Below are 16,186 nucleotides of genomic sequence, written 5' to 3'. Positions count from 1 at the left end.
CCATGTTTCTCACAATAATTTCCCGCCACAGACACGTGGCCCATTCCCTATTTCATCTCAATATATATGATTCCGCCATGGACGTGTGGCCCATTTCCTATTTCATGTCAATATTTACAAATCTACCATAGAAGTGTGGCCCAATCCCTCTTTCCTCTCATCATCACAACATAAGCACATCCTAGGTGCAAGCAAACAAACACAAATACTTAGTGAGAGGAATATAATGAGAAGAATGTAATGAGAGGAATAACACATTCAAAATCACAATATCAATAGTATATCAACATCAAGAAGTCCATCATTCACTTTAATAATAGTCATCAAGTATCCATTTATCACTATTTAGAGTATATCACCATCAACAATTACATCATTCACATCATTATAAGTCATCAAGTCTCTATTTCAATACCCATTTTATCACATTTAGAATCAATCGGTGTCCAAGTATATCCAAGTCAATTTTCCATAATCAACCATGAGAAAATGACAAGTTCATCAATTCATAATCACATTTTGGGCTATGATATCATTTCTTCAAGTTTAAGTCAAAAGGTCACAATTTCGATCAACACCACATCACGCATAATTCTTTTACTACTCCGATCTTTCATTAGGAATGATACACTTGATTATAATTCCAAACGTTATTCTCATTTTACCCCAACACATATATGAAAGTAAATTCAAGTAATCTGCAAGATTTACGGGGTTTTAAAAATTTGTTTGCCAATATCGCACCTCACAACTCCGAAACTTGAATCTTTCCCTTAGTTCGGCTCTCCAATTCATAAGAATCTAATCAAATATGAATTCTCAATCAAATTATGGAGCTAACAACACCAAAATTACATTTTTCAAAAATGGACCCAAAATAAGGTCAAAAATAGGAATGTGGGGACCGCATCGAAAATTATGGAATTAACTCCGTACAAGGATCCTCTATGCCACCCCTAACTTGTGCTTCAAAAGGGGTACAATTTGGTACTCAATAGAGCCAAAGTACGCACATGCACAAAAATCATATTTTGACCACCATTAAAGACATGGGCAACAACTAAAAGTGAGAAAACTTACCAAAATAAAGCGTCAACAGCCAAAACCAATTACACCACAAATATCCTTATGAAAAACACCAGAATTTCACCTCAACAATCGCTGAAAATGGACCCAAAATGCCCAAGATCAGAAAATCTCAAAATTCACCAAAAATATAATCCAAAAATAGGAAGGGCCGCACTATAACACGAATCTTACCTAAAACAAAGCCTACCCATCACTTTTGGATCACACCACTAAATTCCTACGAAAAAACCACACAATTTAGAGGTTTGAATCATTGAATTCAGACATAAAATTACCAAGAAATCATCTTCAAAAGTTTATTGAAACTTGAATTCAAAAATGGTCAAGGCAACAACTAAAGTCGCGGATTTTACTTCATAAAAAGCTTCTAATCAAGATTCTGAGCTCACCAATGGACTCTCCATGAAATTCTCTTGATGACAACCTCTTGAATCACCAAATTTTAAAAAGCTCAAGAAATCAGGGTTTAAAGTTGAGAGAAAAGTGCCAAAAAAGTGCTGGTGCCACCTATATTCAGAAAAAGGGCCAAAAATACCCTCCAACTATAGAAAAAGGTTTTAAAATATCCTTCATCTACCTTTTGGTTTAAAAATATCCTTCTACTCAACTTTTTGGTCTAAAAATACCCTTTCATCTATTATTTTTGGCTAACTTTAACCCTTGAAACTAGCAACCCTCTTTATATTTTTTATTTTTTACATATATTTATCATGTGTCATGTTCTTATTGGATAAAATAAAAATCCCACATCCACTAATATTTTTCATAATTTATCTAAGCCAAAAATAATATACCTCTTAAAGACCCCCTGCCCCCCTCCTCCAATTGTTTTTAAAAAAAAGCTACATTGATAAACAAGACTAGAATTTTTTTATCCTGTCAACCAGGAAAAAAATGAGTAGATTTTTTTATAGTTCTTGCTTGATTTTTTTTGTAATGTTTAATAATATTAATTTTTTACAATACGTATAAATAAAATAACTAAAAAAATTAGTTATACTCCTAACTAAATTAATTTTTAGTTATTACAAGATAGTAAAAACTATTTTAAACTAAATTAGTTATTACAAGATAGTTAAAAATAAATAATTTTTTTTCTATTACAACATAGTTTTAGATAGTTATTATAAAACTATCTTATAATAATACGTATAACTAAAAGATTTTTTTAAATAAGTTTTTTCAAAAAAAAAGTCATAATTTATCCAAACCAAAACAATATACAAGTTTGATGACCATAAAAAATAAATTTTAAAAAAAAAATACAGAAAATAAAAGAAAAAATTTATATTTTTTTTCCATAATTTATCCAAATCAAAACAATATCCCTCTTCATGATCCCAAAAGAAACCTTATAAAAAAATAAGAAAAAAAAAGCTATAGATATAAAAAAGTATTATATTTATTTTAAAAATTGGGGTCTTGCAAAGATATTTTTTTGGTATAGATAAATTATAAAAAATATTAGTGGAGGCGGGTTTTTTATTTCATTCAATAAGAAAATGACACTTGATAAATACTTTTTAAAAAAAAAAAAGAGGGTTGTTAGTTTCAAAGGTTAAAGTTAGTCAAAAAGGTGGATGGAAGGATATTTTTAGACCAAAAAGATGAGTGTAAGGGTATTTTTAGACTAGAAGGTAGATGGAGGGTATTTTAAAACCTTTTCCTATAGTTAAGGGGTAATTTTGGCCCTTTTCCGACCTATATTTGGCACAGTTCAGAATCTCCAACAGGGTTCTAGGGATTCTTTTGGAACCCGATAAAAATAAACTGGATATGCTATCCCACTAAATTCGATATTTCGGACTTAATGGCGCATTTGAAATTATCATATGAGGTGATTTTACTAAAAAGTGGTCCCACACCCAAGTGTCATTTTAAGCCAAGTTCTACAATGGGCCTCGAGATTAGACTAGAAGCATCGAAAAATAATTGAAGGGTTGTTCAAGACCAAAATCGACATTACGAAACTAACTGCACTGTCATAATTTTTATCCATGTGCATTTTCCAAGAATGTTGAACAAAGTCAACTATAGGCTAAGCACCAAATGGCCCCAAACTTGTATAGATTATCTCGATACTCATGCCGACAATCCTACTACACTAATTTGACCATTCTAGAGCTGATGGAACTATTATAATTCAGATTCGAGGTCTTCTTGACCTGGAACTCAACAAGTCGCAACTAAATCAAAATGAGCTCAAGACCACTAAAAATTAAACCAACACTTATTCTAGATCAAAAATCATCCTCTGAATTCAATGGAGTCTTCGGAATTCCATTTCAAGCATCAGAACTCCAAAAGTTGACTAAAGTTAAACTTAGCCTAAAATACCTCAAATTCCCAACTCAAGACCCCAAATCTTCGTTGCAACTTCAAAACTGATCCCGTAATCTCTCCTAGACCAATTTCCATATTCTGGAGCTGTTGGAATTGATGAAAATTTTATTCCGAGGCCCGTAGCTCTAGTTGTTCCTAAATAACACTTTTGAACACCTAAAGCCTTTTAAACTCAAAACTTTCCAAAACTCATATTTTTCATAGAATTACCCAAAACTCACATCTAGTACTAATAAAAAATGATACGAGGTACTTATAAGGAGAGGTAAAATGGTCATTTTATAAAAATTACCAAAAATGACTTACAGTGTCATTAGATTGAGCTTGAAGATGTTTGGAATATATTTATTAGGATTTTTTTAACCATTTAGCTTCTACGAGTGATGACTTTGGTAAATCCCTTTTACCTTAGATTACAGGTAACTAATCTCCCTATTATTAGAGGTAATGCAATTGTAATGGATGCTTAATTTATATTTGAGTCTTGCTTAATTGATTAATTGAATAATTGATTTGATGTAGGTTCAACTAACTCTTTATGTTTTAACTTATTTGAGGCTGAAAACTCTTATTTAGTTTATATTGTTAATGTTTCTTATGAAAGACCATTAGAGTGGAAGAGATAGTTGCTAATGACTCAAACTAGTACGTTTTACAATAGAAGCTTGAAATAGTTTTGCTGAATTAAAGTCTTAGATTGAATTTTAATGTTATACGTGTTGGGGTTTTATAAAACCCACATGATTTTTGATGGATGATTAATAAAAAGTTTTCATTTTCATGAATATAGCTTACCCATTAACACGACAAATTTTAGCAATTAGAAAAATGATTATCCATTCAAGCACAATCTTTAGAGTATCCAGTTACTTGTGACAAATCCCTATTTTAGCTTTTGCGATTGTAAATTTGTTGCGAACGAATTAATATGTGATCAAATTTTTACTCAAAACTCCTCCCCCATACCAATTTACTTATATGCATAAATTGTATCAATGTACGAATCTCTAGTGAAATAGAACATATTATAAGGTGAATTTATATTCATTCATTCCGTGTGTATTGCACATGATCGTCTATATGTTAAATCTTACATGTATAATTGAACGATATCGATTCACAATTATGTACCTAAATAATATCTATGTCCCTATATGATATCCTCCCAATTGCATAATGTCCTAATTTGAACATTTCAAAATACTAAATAAGTAATCCAATAAATAAAACTCTCAAATTTCAAAATTTATGTTTCTATCCTGAATATTTCCTTCGCAATTACATAATGTCCAATTTTAAATAACTAAAATTGTTAAAGATTTCAATTTATCAACTAATAAGATATTGTAATAAATGATTTACTGAATTTGATATTTTTTCTTGTGTATATATACAACATAAATTCGTTACGAAAAATCACATGATTGAAATCATCCATTTCTAAGAACTCCATTTTAGCTCCTTCTATCTTTGTCTTCTTCAATGTCGCTTTGGCGATACGTAGCAAACAAAATTGATCATTTAAAATTTCAAAATTATCTCATGGCATTTAAATTATTTTTTCAACAATGAAACTTTGGAAATTGTTGCAATTACGCCCTTAGAGTCAATGAGATGGAACCAAATCAAACAATCCCTTCAAAAATCCATGCTATACCTAATGTATTACTTATCTCTTGCACTATTATCAAAGACCCAAATTACTATTATATCCTTTATCTCAACACTCAAAACCAACAACTCATCAGGACCAACTTCATGCACAAATCAAATCTCTTAAACTCAAATACCAGTTGTACCCAATTGCATTTGAGGCTTTTGGGTTTGTAGTAACAGATTGTTCTATTCTTTTGAGCCCGACTCAAAAGACCCTTTTCGATCACGGGTTAAAAATTAAGGAAAAAAGAGGAATACTTTTTTGACTATATGTCCGTACTGGTACTGAGTATATAAATTTATTAAATATGATATAGTTTGTTGTTTGAGGTGTCAAAATGAAAAATGTAGAAGAGAGATTCACGCATTGCTATTTGTGGACTCGCCTATGCCACCTGAGGTAGCTGGGAAGGGTGAGTTATATTGCTTTGGATTCTCTTTTTTGGGTGAAACTTTGTGGTCCTCTTTTGGGGCGAGGAAAAGTAATGAATATAATGTTGACCATCTTGGAAGTGCTGAAAAAAGACTAATGACAAAAGGGTCAAATGTTATTCTTATTAGTCTTCCTCACCACAAAAGTGTCCACAAAGATTCACCAAAAAATGAAAATCCATAGAATTTATACTTACCCTTCTCCGCCATCTCATTTGGCAAAGATGTGTCCACAATTGGCAGTGCATGAATCACTTTTCTATATTTTTCATTCTAACACCTCAAACAGCAACTTTCATAATCTTTAATAAACTAACACACAGAGTAATAGTACAAACGCAAAATCCAAAAAGTTATCCTCCATTTCTTTATATTTTTCAATGCGTTATCAAAAAGGATTTTCTGAGTAAGGATCGAAAGAACAAATCAAGTTGTGAGTACAAACCCAAAAGCTTCAAATGCAAATCGGTACAAGTTGTAGTTCTGGTCTAAGAGATTCGACACATGCATGAAATTGGTCCTGTTGAGTTGTGCATTTTGAGTGTAGAGAGGAAGGTTAAGGATAGAATAGTAATTTGGATATTTGTTAATTGTGATAGAGAGAAGTAATATATTCTCTATTGCAAAGATTTGTGCACGGGTTGTTTGATATGGCAAATTTCAATGACTTTGGCGTAATGTCACATCCTTAGTCTTCTACTTATCACACATGTGGCATTTGATAACTTGCCAACATTCTTGAAAAACTTGCTCATAGTCTTGCTATGCCAAGTCAGGCCAAGACTCTAGGAATCAGTAAGAAAATGTAAGAGAGAAAACAAGAGGATTGCTAGGAAAGATTGTATTTTAGAGAACTTTTATTTTATTTGATAATTTTACAAATTTTTGCCCGTCTATTTATATTACCTAATTAGGGGCTAATATGTAAATAATAATTATTAATCAAGTCCCTCAATTTTTATCAATAAGTCCCTTCTCTAGAATTCTCTATAATCCTAGAATCTTACAAGGACCTTCTATATAAATACATGGAATTCTAAGATCTTTAATGGGAATTCTCCACATATATCTAGAATCTTCAACCAAGGACTACCCTTCTTCCTATGTAATCCTTCCATATGGAAAACTTTATTCCATGTGGCACTTATGTAGCACTTATGTATCATGATGATGTGGAAGGTTGTCACACTCTCCCCAACCTTATGTTGCAAAAACCACGATGCATTTCTATTGCAAAAAATCTCAAATCTTATCATTGAATTGCTACAAGTCTTCATATCATTCCCATGTAGATTTATCCAACAATTTGTCCTTCTAATGGACTTGGATTATGACAATAGATTTTTATCATGACCCAAGCTAGAGCCTAAGTGCAACACGACATTTAGAATCCCGAGGGACACCAACCAAGCCTCTTAGAATATCATTCATGAGCATTCATAATGTAAGTAAAGCAATAAATCTAAGTTATAGATGAAGAAATAAAGTGCCAACATGAAAAGTCAACCTCAAAATGAAAAGACAACATAAACTCCATGACATCCAACATGCATCTACTAAAATAGATGGGAGCATAAGAAAAGCTCCTAGATCACCCATGACAACATATAACTTCATAAGAATGATAAAAGATGAAAGTCTTGTCCTCCAAGCATGAGGACTCACCAACTATAAGAAAGTAAAGCTCAACTCTAGCCATGAGTGGGAGGTGTGTGATTGATAAATCCATGGATAACATTGTTCACATAGAAGCTTTAGAAGAGTTTGATGGACACCAAATAAAGTCATAAATTATGTAGAAGGTCCAACAAAGTTAAGAGAAAGAAAAAAGAGTCTATGTGTACAAGTGGCCATCTTATAAATTCAAGAATTCACAAAAAGAAGACAATCAAAGAAGGCCCTTATCTCATTAAGGGTAAAATTAAAGAAAGTGTCTTCTTATTTCTTAGTATATATAGTAGTCTCTTGTCATTTTGGAAGACTTAGATTATGTTGAAATCAATATTTGAAAGCTTTGAAGTTTTTAGTTTCTAGGTGAAGCCTAGTATTAGTGTAGTTCTTAGTTGGTAATTGTAGTTGAGTGGTTAGGGTGAATTTCCGATATTGTTTGTGTTAACTTCTTCTAGCTTAATCAATCATCGAGTTACCCTCTCTATGCATTCATTTTGGTTTTCATATTTTTGATTGAGTTTGGGTTATTGTTATTTGATCGGATTTAATTGAGAGGTGAAGGTATAAAGTCCTTTGTTGCTCATAAATTCGATTAGATTTTGAGAGTTCCACATATCCTTTTATTTATTTCAATTTTCCGCATTTAGATTCTAGTTTTAGACTAGGATTGTTATCATTTGGTATCAAAGCATAGGCTAGAGATTTGTATTCACGGTTCTCAATCCTAGGCTCATAAAAAAATTAAAAAGAACTCCAAAAGTTTGACCAAAAAAACCAAAACTTTCTTTTTTGATTTGTTGCTTTTGACACTATATCCTTGTTCCTTAGTGTATTGTTAGTCTACATTTCAAATTTTGTTTAATTTGGAGTTGTAGAAGTGAAGTTACCATTGAAGAGTTTTGAGGTTGAAAATTTTCAAATTTCGAAAGTGAGTCTTTTGTTTGAGAGGGAATTGGAGGTTAATAACCATTGAAGTTTGTTCCCCAAGATGATAGGAAGCTAATCCGAAATTTTGAGCTAATTCCGAATTGATTTGACTATGTTGACAATCGGTGTGTGTTCTTAGTGTTATAGGTGTTCTTGGTGATCTTCAAGTTGTTGAAGTAGAAAAAGAAAGAAAGTACATTTGATCCAATTTTACCAAGTCAAAGTTGGTCAAGTTGTTTATTGGTCCACTAGTGAAAATTTAAAATAAAATAAAATATTGAATTTCAAAAAAAATTAAAAAATAATTTCCACGTGGACTGCCACATCAACAGTCCACTGCCAACACAGCTGGCCACATCAGTAGCTGACTCCAATTCAGAGAGCATGATTTTGGTTTCAGCCTCAAAATATTCTAAGTATGGAAAGTTTTTGGGACCTAAAAAATTTTCTAGTGTCCCAATTCGCTTCTTCTTCTTCTTCTTCTTCTAAATTTTGCCCTTCGATTTATCAACTATTCAACAATTAATTAACATTTGTAATTACTTGTTAACTAGTTTTAATCATCAAATCAAAGTCTTTCTAGTGATGAACTTCTTTAAAGCTTCAAGAAAAATTCTAGTGTTCGAACTCACTTCATCTTCTTCTACACTCATTTTTCTTCTATTTCTGAATTATTTAACAATTAATTAACATATTTAATTACTTATTAACTAGGTTTTAAACATCAAATCATCTCTTTAATTCTTCAAATTAAGTAACAATAAGCAATTTCTTCTATTTTTGTTGCTTAGTTTACTTTGAATTCGATTGTAATGACCTTAAGGGTCATTTTCAAAAATCTATATGAAATTACCATTTTACCCTTATCATTAGTGCCCCTGAGTATCATTTGTTCAGTTTTGTGGTTGAATGTGTTAAAGCCTTAATAGATAGTGAAATGGGTAAGTTCTTGAGTTCTATAGAGTTAAGTTGTGAAAAAGTAATTTTCGGTACCAAAATGGAGCTATGGGTGTCGGAACAGGATTCTTCTAGTTGTATCAGCTCCAGAATGTGGAAATTGGTCTAGGAGAGTCATCGAAAACAAATTTGGGGTTGATACATGAATTTGAGGTGTTAAGTTGAAAAGTTAGTTTTAAAAAAGTTAAGTTTGACTTTGGTCAACAAATTGAGTTTGTAGACTCAGATTGGATTGCTGATGATTTCAATGGATTTCGGGGTGGGGGGTGATTCTACCACTAGAAATGGTTTTGTTGTAATTTTGAGCTTTCAAGAGTATTTTGGGTATTTCAAGTGTCGAAACTAGTTTAGTTGTGACTTAATGGATTTCAGGTGAACGAGACCTCGATTTTAAATTTCGATAGTTCCATTGAGTCCGAAATATCGAATTTAGTATGAGTGCATAAATGGTTTGTGAGTATGGGATTCCAAATGATTTTCAAGAGTCCAACCAAGAGCATTTTAGACTTGGCCAAAAACTGCAGGTTCTGCATTTTGGTGCAGCACATTTCTTGCATCGCGATCGAGACGTGTGTTCACGCAATCATAAAGAGTCTTCTTTTGCAGTTTGCTTCACGATCACGAGGGGGTATCTCCGCAATCACGAAGGGGAATCTCCTTGTGCTTTGTGATCGCGAGGTTTAATGACTCGCGGTCGTGATGTGTAAAAATGACCTGAATAGTTTCAAGTCGTGAAAATAGTTCCACGATCTCGAGGGGGGGTCTCCTAATCATGAATGGAAATTTCCTTGTGCTTCGCTATCGCAACGTTCAATGACTCGCAATGGCGATGTGTAAAACTGACCTGAATAGTGTTAAGTCGTGAAAATAGTCCCATTTCTGAAAAACAACCATTTTTGCGAATTTGGGTCAAGTTCTTGAAGGTTTTTATGTGGGTAATATCCTTTTTCATTTCCCCATCATTTACCTATGAATTTCCTCTCTTAAATCCTTGAATTTTTTTAAGTGAGAATTGTTGGGGTTTTTAGTTCATAAATTTCAATTCGGTTTCATTGATTTCTAACTCATTTTGAACTCTATTTTTATTGGGTTTTCAACCATGAGTTTTTTTATTATGAGTAGAACATGACTTTTCAATAAAATTCCAGATTTGACCCTTTTTAAAAATTGATTAATTAATTTTTGGACTATTTTACCCCTATTTCCAAAAACTTATCAATATGGGTGTCATTAGAATCCTTATAATGTGTATATTTCATTCTTGATAGTGGGTTGTCATTCTGGGCATTGAAATCGAGAGTTGATCATCAAGTGGAGGTATTCAAGTGCGATTTCGGCTATCGGGTAGGTTTGACTAACCTTCTTGGGTTCAATTGGGGTAATTAGTCAAATTCTATGCTTTAAACTTTGGGACGAGGTCATATTATAGTTTTGGACTGATAATTAACTTTGTGATGCCCATGTGGGGGCTTATACGTGCTATGTAGCCTGTATGGGGGCCTTGTGTGATATTTTATTTGTGATTAAGACTATATAATCTATTACTTAACTGAGTGGAACTATAGAGAAGTTATTTGAATTGTAATGCCCGTCTAAGGGGTAGAGTTGGCGATTCTGAGCATGTCTTATTATTGATATATTTTTGAGAAAGGGGTAAATACTTAATTTGATGTATTTTCTTCCCATTACTGTCTAGTGAGGGTGAATATCATGCTTAGGTTAAGTTTTGAGAACTTTGAACCTTGTACTACATGTTGAGTTGAATATTACCTCCATAATTTATACATTGTGATTATACTCTGTCACGACCCAACCCCGTAGGCCGCGACTGGGTGTCCGAGCTAGACACCCACATATACTCCTGGTAACCGCAAGTAAACCTGTCGCCTGTTTGAGTCACAACGTCTCAATAGGTAACATAACTTATAAGACAGCGAGGCTATCGTAGCTTGTGGGGTCGTCCCATTATAAATACACATGCGAGCCGACAAGGCTGCTTCGACAAAGGTCGCCCTAAAATATAAGTCATACAGGCACAATTGAACACACATATATACACACAACCCACACACGTATCTACAGACCTCTAAGAGTATTAGTGACAATATATGGCGGGACAGGGCCCCCCCGTACCCCTGAATAAACGAAAACATACAGCAGAGGTTTAGTACCCAAAAGCTAGGCTCCGATAGAATGGAACTTTTCCCAAACTTGCTAGGTGGAACCCTAGGTTGGCGGATCTCTGAAATGAATATTTGTACCTGCGGGCATGAAACGCAGCCCCCCAAGAAGAGGGGGTCAGTACGATATGTGTACTGAGTATGTAAAGCATAAAATACCACAAGGAAAGTATAGTTTATATGGGGATGCAGAGAACAAGTACAATAATTAATAAATCACATTACCTGCACCTTCTAAAATGAGGTCATGTATCTTAGTATGATGTTCCACACCTGGCCCGTTATGGGACTCGGTGTTACAAATTTATCTTTATGTCATCATATGCATAAATATACCATAACCGGACCTTTAATAAGACTCGGTCTGCAATCAGGTTGTCTTATCATTGCATTTACATAGCATACCCGACCCTTAGTGGGGCTCGGTCATACCCGACCTTTTTTGGGACTCGGTGAATATTTATATCATCTTATATCATACCCGGCCACTTTTTGGGACTTTGGTCGTACCCGGTCCTCTATGGGACTCGGTAAAGATATGTAAACCATATGCACAAGCAGAGTAGTAAGTAACCATATGCAAGCTAGATCATTATCTCAGAGATCGTATCATGTTTAACTTGTCGCTAAGATATGCCAAAAGAAGAAAGAGAATGAATTCTACACAGTCTGTACTTTCCTTTATGTGGTCATCATTGTCATATTTCTTACTCGGCCAATCATGGGGATCGGTGAACAACCATGGCATCATAACCTCATTCCCATGCCAAATACGTCTCACGAGAAAGGAAGGATAGCTTTACCTACCCATCACTTCCTAACGTAAGGAAGCTTGAGAAGCCTTAGTTCAATTACTGTAGGAGTGCTTTCATGAAGAAGTAAATAAGGGTCGTGAATTACGCTTGGCATCTATGAGTAGATTTACCCTCAAGCTCACACCATTCATTACTTAACTTGAAGACATACCAAAAGAAGAGAAAGAGTAGGCTCTACACACCTCTTATCAATTGCTTTTAATCTGGCTTGTCTCGTCGTTCTCTGCACCTATTTAACACAAAGGCAATACTAATATTAGTAACCTTTAACTTTCCAGTTTCTAAATTCACAACCAATTCCCCATAGGAACCAATTCCTTATTCACCTTTCTCGACTAGTCTCGATTAGTCTATTAACTAGTTAAGAAGTTAACGGAATTCGGGCAGCATCTCCCCTATAACGTGCCCTATCCAAATTCCCAATTATGTACTTAATACCTACATCCAACCAAAAACATAACCATCAGCTCATATATATATAAAACATGGAAACATGATACAACATAAACTCCGAACAACTTACTTAACATTACGATATCAACATAGGGTCTTTAGCCTTTATTTCGTAAAACCTTTAATCGTGCGGAATGGAGGGTTGTGTGGCTGCAACCAGCAACTCACACACCTCTTTTATAATGCCTTTAGTACCTTCAACACACCATCACACACCTGCAACAATCCCCCACACGCACAACGTCTCATTTCGACTACAATTTAACTATAGCGATTCCAATTTAGTTTATTTCGGACGTCAAGCATATTTATCATATTTTCAAATTTCCAGCCACTTACACAACGTATAATACCATCTATAACAACATCATAAACTCCAATTTAAAAGGAAAGGCCTTACCTTGCGTTAAACTCGTCAAACTCGCCAAAACTATCAAAACGTGAAATCTGGACAACCCACTATCTTATATTGCCACTTAGTTTCAAAGGGGTAATTGAGGGAAACAGGATTTGTGGCCTCAATTAAAGTTATAGACATGTGTATCAAGGTTGCATAGAATTTTGAATCACCCGTACATCAATTTTGTATGAAAAGATATGCCCAATATACCCACAGCTGTCCGTGTAGGATTTTCAAAATAACATCTGGGCAGCACCTCCCCCATACTTCATCACCCTTTTTCGAGCAAAGAGAAGAGAAACTAGGTTTTAGAGGCTAAATTAAAGTTGTATCCCTATGAAATATCTTTCCAAAACATCTAGAATCACTCAAAAATAAGTCTTACACAAGGAGTTATACTTGTATTACCAACTTAGTGTTTCTCCAAACCATGGCTGCCTTTGCTTTCTTCTCCACGTTTTTCTCTCTATTTTCCTTCAATTCTTTGGCTAAAAATGACATAATAGTCATACATACATAGATATATATCTTTTTGGAGAGTGACACGTGTCATCCCCTAAGGGTGACACGTATCACACCCTTAGGCATCCACCTCAATTATGCAACCAATCCATGGTTGCCACATGGCAGGTGGGGGTCCACCCCATGGTGTGTCACCTGCTTCCACGTGTCACTTTCATGTACTGACATGTGTACCTATCACGTGCTGCCATGTGTCAAGTAGGTGAGTCACCTACTTGCTTCAAGTAGGTGTGTCGTTTCCTTATTTCTCTTCCGCGGGTTCATAATTTCGTCGCACTTTAAGAGCCTATGCATTCCTTGCTACTTAGTCTCAATACGCACTCGAGTAGCTTAAGTATGTAAGACCTCCAAGTTGGTAGCTTATGCGAATCAATCGAGTCCTACGACTCATTTCTAGGCCTACAACTCCTTTCGAATTTTTATAACCCTATTTCCAATCTTTCTTATTATAAAACATTTCGTTCCCCTTTCCTTGGAGTTATTTGATAGCATTATTAACTATCCGACTCACATAACAACTTTTAAGAAACTTAAGAGCCTTCCTAGAAACTTGAGAAGCTTAAAAAGCATTCTAAGGTACCAAAGTACGGGGTGTAACATCCTTCCCCCCTTTAGAACATTCGTCCCCGAATGTTAACTAGCCTCATAAGGTCTTACGAGTGCTTCAGGATTCTTCTGTATTGGCTGCCGTTCATAGGCCTTGTGTCAATTCATATGGTCTATTTAAGAAGGTAGATTACCTGTAGGCATAGGGAATAGGTGATATTTCTTTTCCATTACTTCTTTACAGTTCCTTTACCACACATCATACTGCACCCTTTACACGAACATGTGTAGGAGCTTAAAGTAGCCTGAAAGATGCTTTAGAATCACCATACTAGTCTGTACGTAAACCTGTATCTTTTCTTACTTCCTTCCTCTACTTACCCTTGAGTTTCCTCATATTCCAGTATAGGAGAGATCTCACATCCTTTCCTTGTTTTGCTACTTTTACACCACAATATTAGTAGTCAGTAACATTGTTACCAACATCTTACCTTCAGTCGAGTATAGCCTGGCTATTCCCTACAGTATGTTTAAGTACTCATCGTAATTCTCTTGTTGTATTCATCCCCTTTGTATGCACCTATTCTTTGATGTCATACTATTCAAGTCCTTACTATTAATTCTCCGCACTGTCTCCGGTATCATGGCTTCTATCCGTTTATTGCTGGCCTTTAGATCTTATTAACTCGTGCCAGTATGGGATCTTACTTGAAGCCACTTCCCCCTTTTAGGGTGTACCCATGTCACTATCTGTTGCGTTCTACCTTACGCCTTTATTTCTAATTTTCCAATACGTATGATTCTTTTCCAACACATTCGGTATACTGCACCATATCTATGCCTTCCTTTATATCTTCCATACCTTTGGTTGCCTAGGTACGACAACTTAACACAATCATGAGGTGCTAATCAAGTCTAATTATGGGTACTAGAGTCACGTAGCAATTTATTCGAAGCCACTTTCTATTTATTTTGATCAACAACTAGCTAGGGCTTATAGTCGTTTCCAATTCTCAAATAGGCGGTACTTACCTTCCGATGCTCGGTGTCCCAAGATTTGTCATAGTCCTAGCCTTATACCAGTGGTTTCCACTTGTCCCTTTAATGAATTCACAATGCACTAGTTATTTTGCAAAGCTACATCCCCTATCTCAAAGGGTCTTATCATCTTTCACGGTGGAGTTACGTATCCACAATACTTCTTTATGTCAATAATGCCATGCATGGCCAACGTGTTTATATACATGCATATCATCTCATATCACAGCCACACAAGGCTTCCTAGGGGGTCACCCATCCTAATATTACTCTTGCCTAAGCATGCTTAACTTTGGAGTATTGATGGGATCCGGTACGTTAGTGCTGGTATGATCGCACTCTCCCCCGTGGGGCGCATATCTACCGAAGAAGGCAATGACCCAACAGCTGATCCAGTAGACCAAGCTGCACCGCCCAAGTTACCCCTATATTCTTATTACACGGATCACATGCTATCTTTAGCCACTTCCTCACAAGGCTTTACTTATTTTCATAACTATCATCATTATATTCACATTATATTCTGTTCGCATTCTACCCCATAGTATAACACTTCTTAATCTTTTTCATGATTTTTACTGTGGGTTACTTACCCTTCTTAGTTAGTCTTATCCTTAATATATCGTTCTATCCAGAACTACCAGTCTTTCCTAAATCATTTTCCTTTTATTTCAAGGAAAATTTGGGCAGAGTTTCCTTTGTATTTCTTACTATCTCAACACCTGCACGCAGAAAATGCCAACAATGCCTCACAGAGGCAATACGCATAAAGATACATATATACGTATCATATCACGTCATATCGCAGCCTCACAGGGCGCCCAATATCAACAATAGTATAAACTTATGGACTTACATCGTATGTCGAACTCGAACTGCACCTATTTAGACTTTCCGTCTACTTTTCCTCTCAATTTTCAACTTTACATGTCAACTGTAATTCAATACCTTACCTGTCACCTATCATTCGTACCTTTCTTACCTGCGTGCTATGTTTACTTCCAATATCGTCAGTAACCTTCTTCTATCAATGTTGTCTTTCTGCTAAAATCACAAGTTAGTATGAGGAATTTTATTCCCTATGACTCGGCTTTATTGCACGATCGTAAATATGAAAGAAAGGTAACATCCTAAATGTCCCGTAGCCTCTTGTCTAT

The 16,186-nt window shown here is 34.9% G+C and overlaps 1 pseudogene; it reads right to left on the bottom strand.

Annotated features, from left to right (window-relative positions):
- Nucleotides 1-15,252: 15,252 nt before the first annotated feature.
- On the bottom strand, nt 15,253-15,370 carry LOC129901806 (5S ribosomal RNA; annotated as a pseudogene).
- Nucleotides 15,371-16,186: the final 816 nt, after the last annotated feature.

The sequence above is a fragment of the Solanum dulcamara genome, chromosome 8 (genome assembly GCF_947179165.1).
Source record: "Solanum dulcamara chromosome 8, daSolDulc1.2, whole genome shotgun sequence".
Taxonomy (NCBI): Eukaryota; Viridiplantae; Streptophyta; class Magnoliopsida; order Solanales; family Solanaceae; genus Solanum; species Solanum dulcamara.
This window is presented reverse-complemented; position numbering and strand designations above follow the sequence as displayed.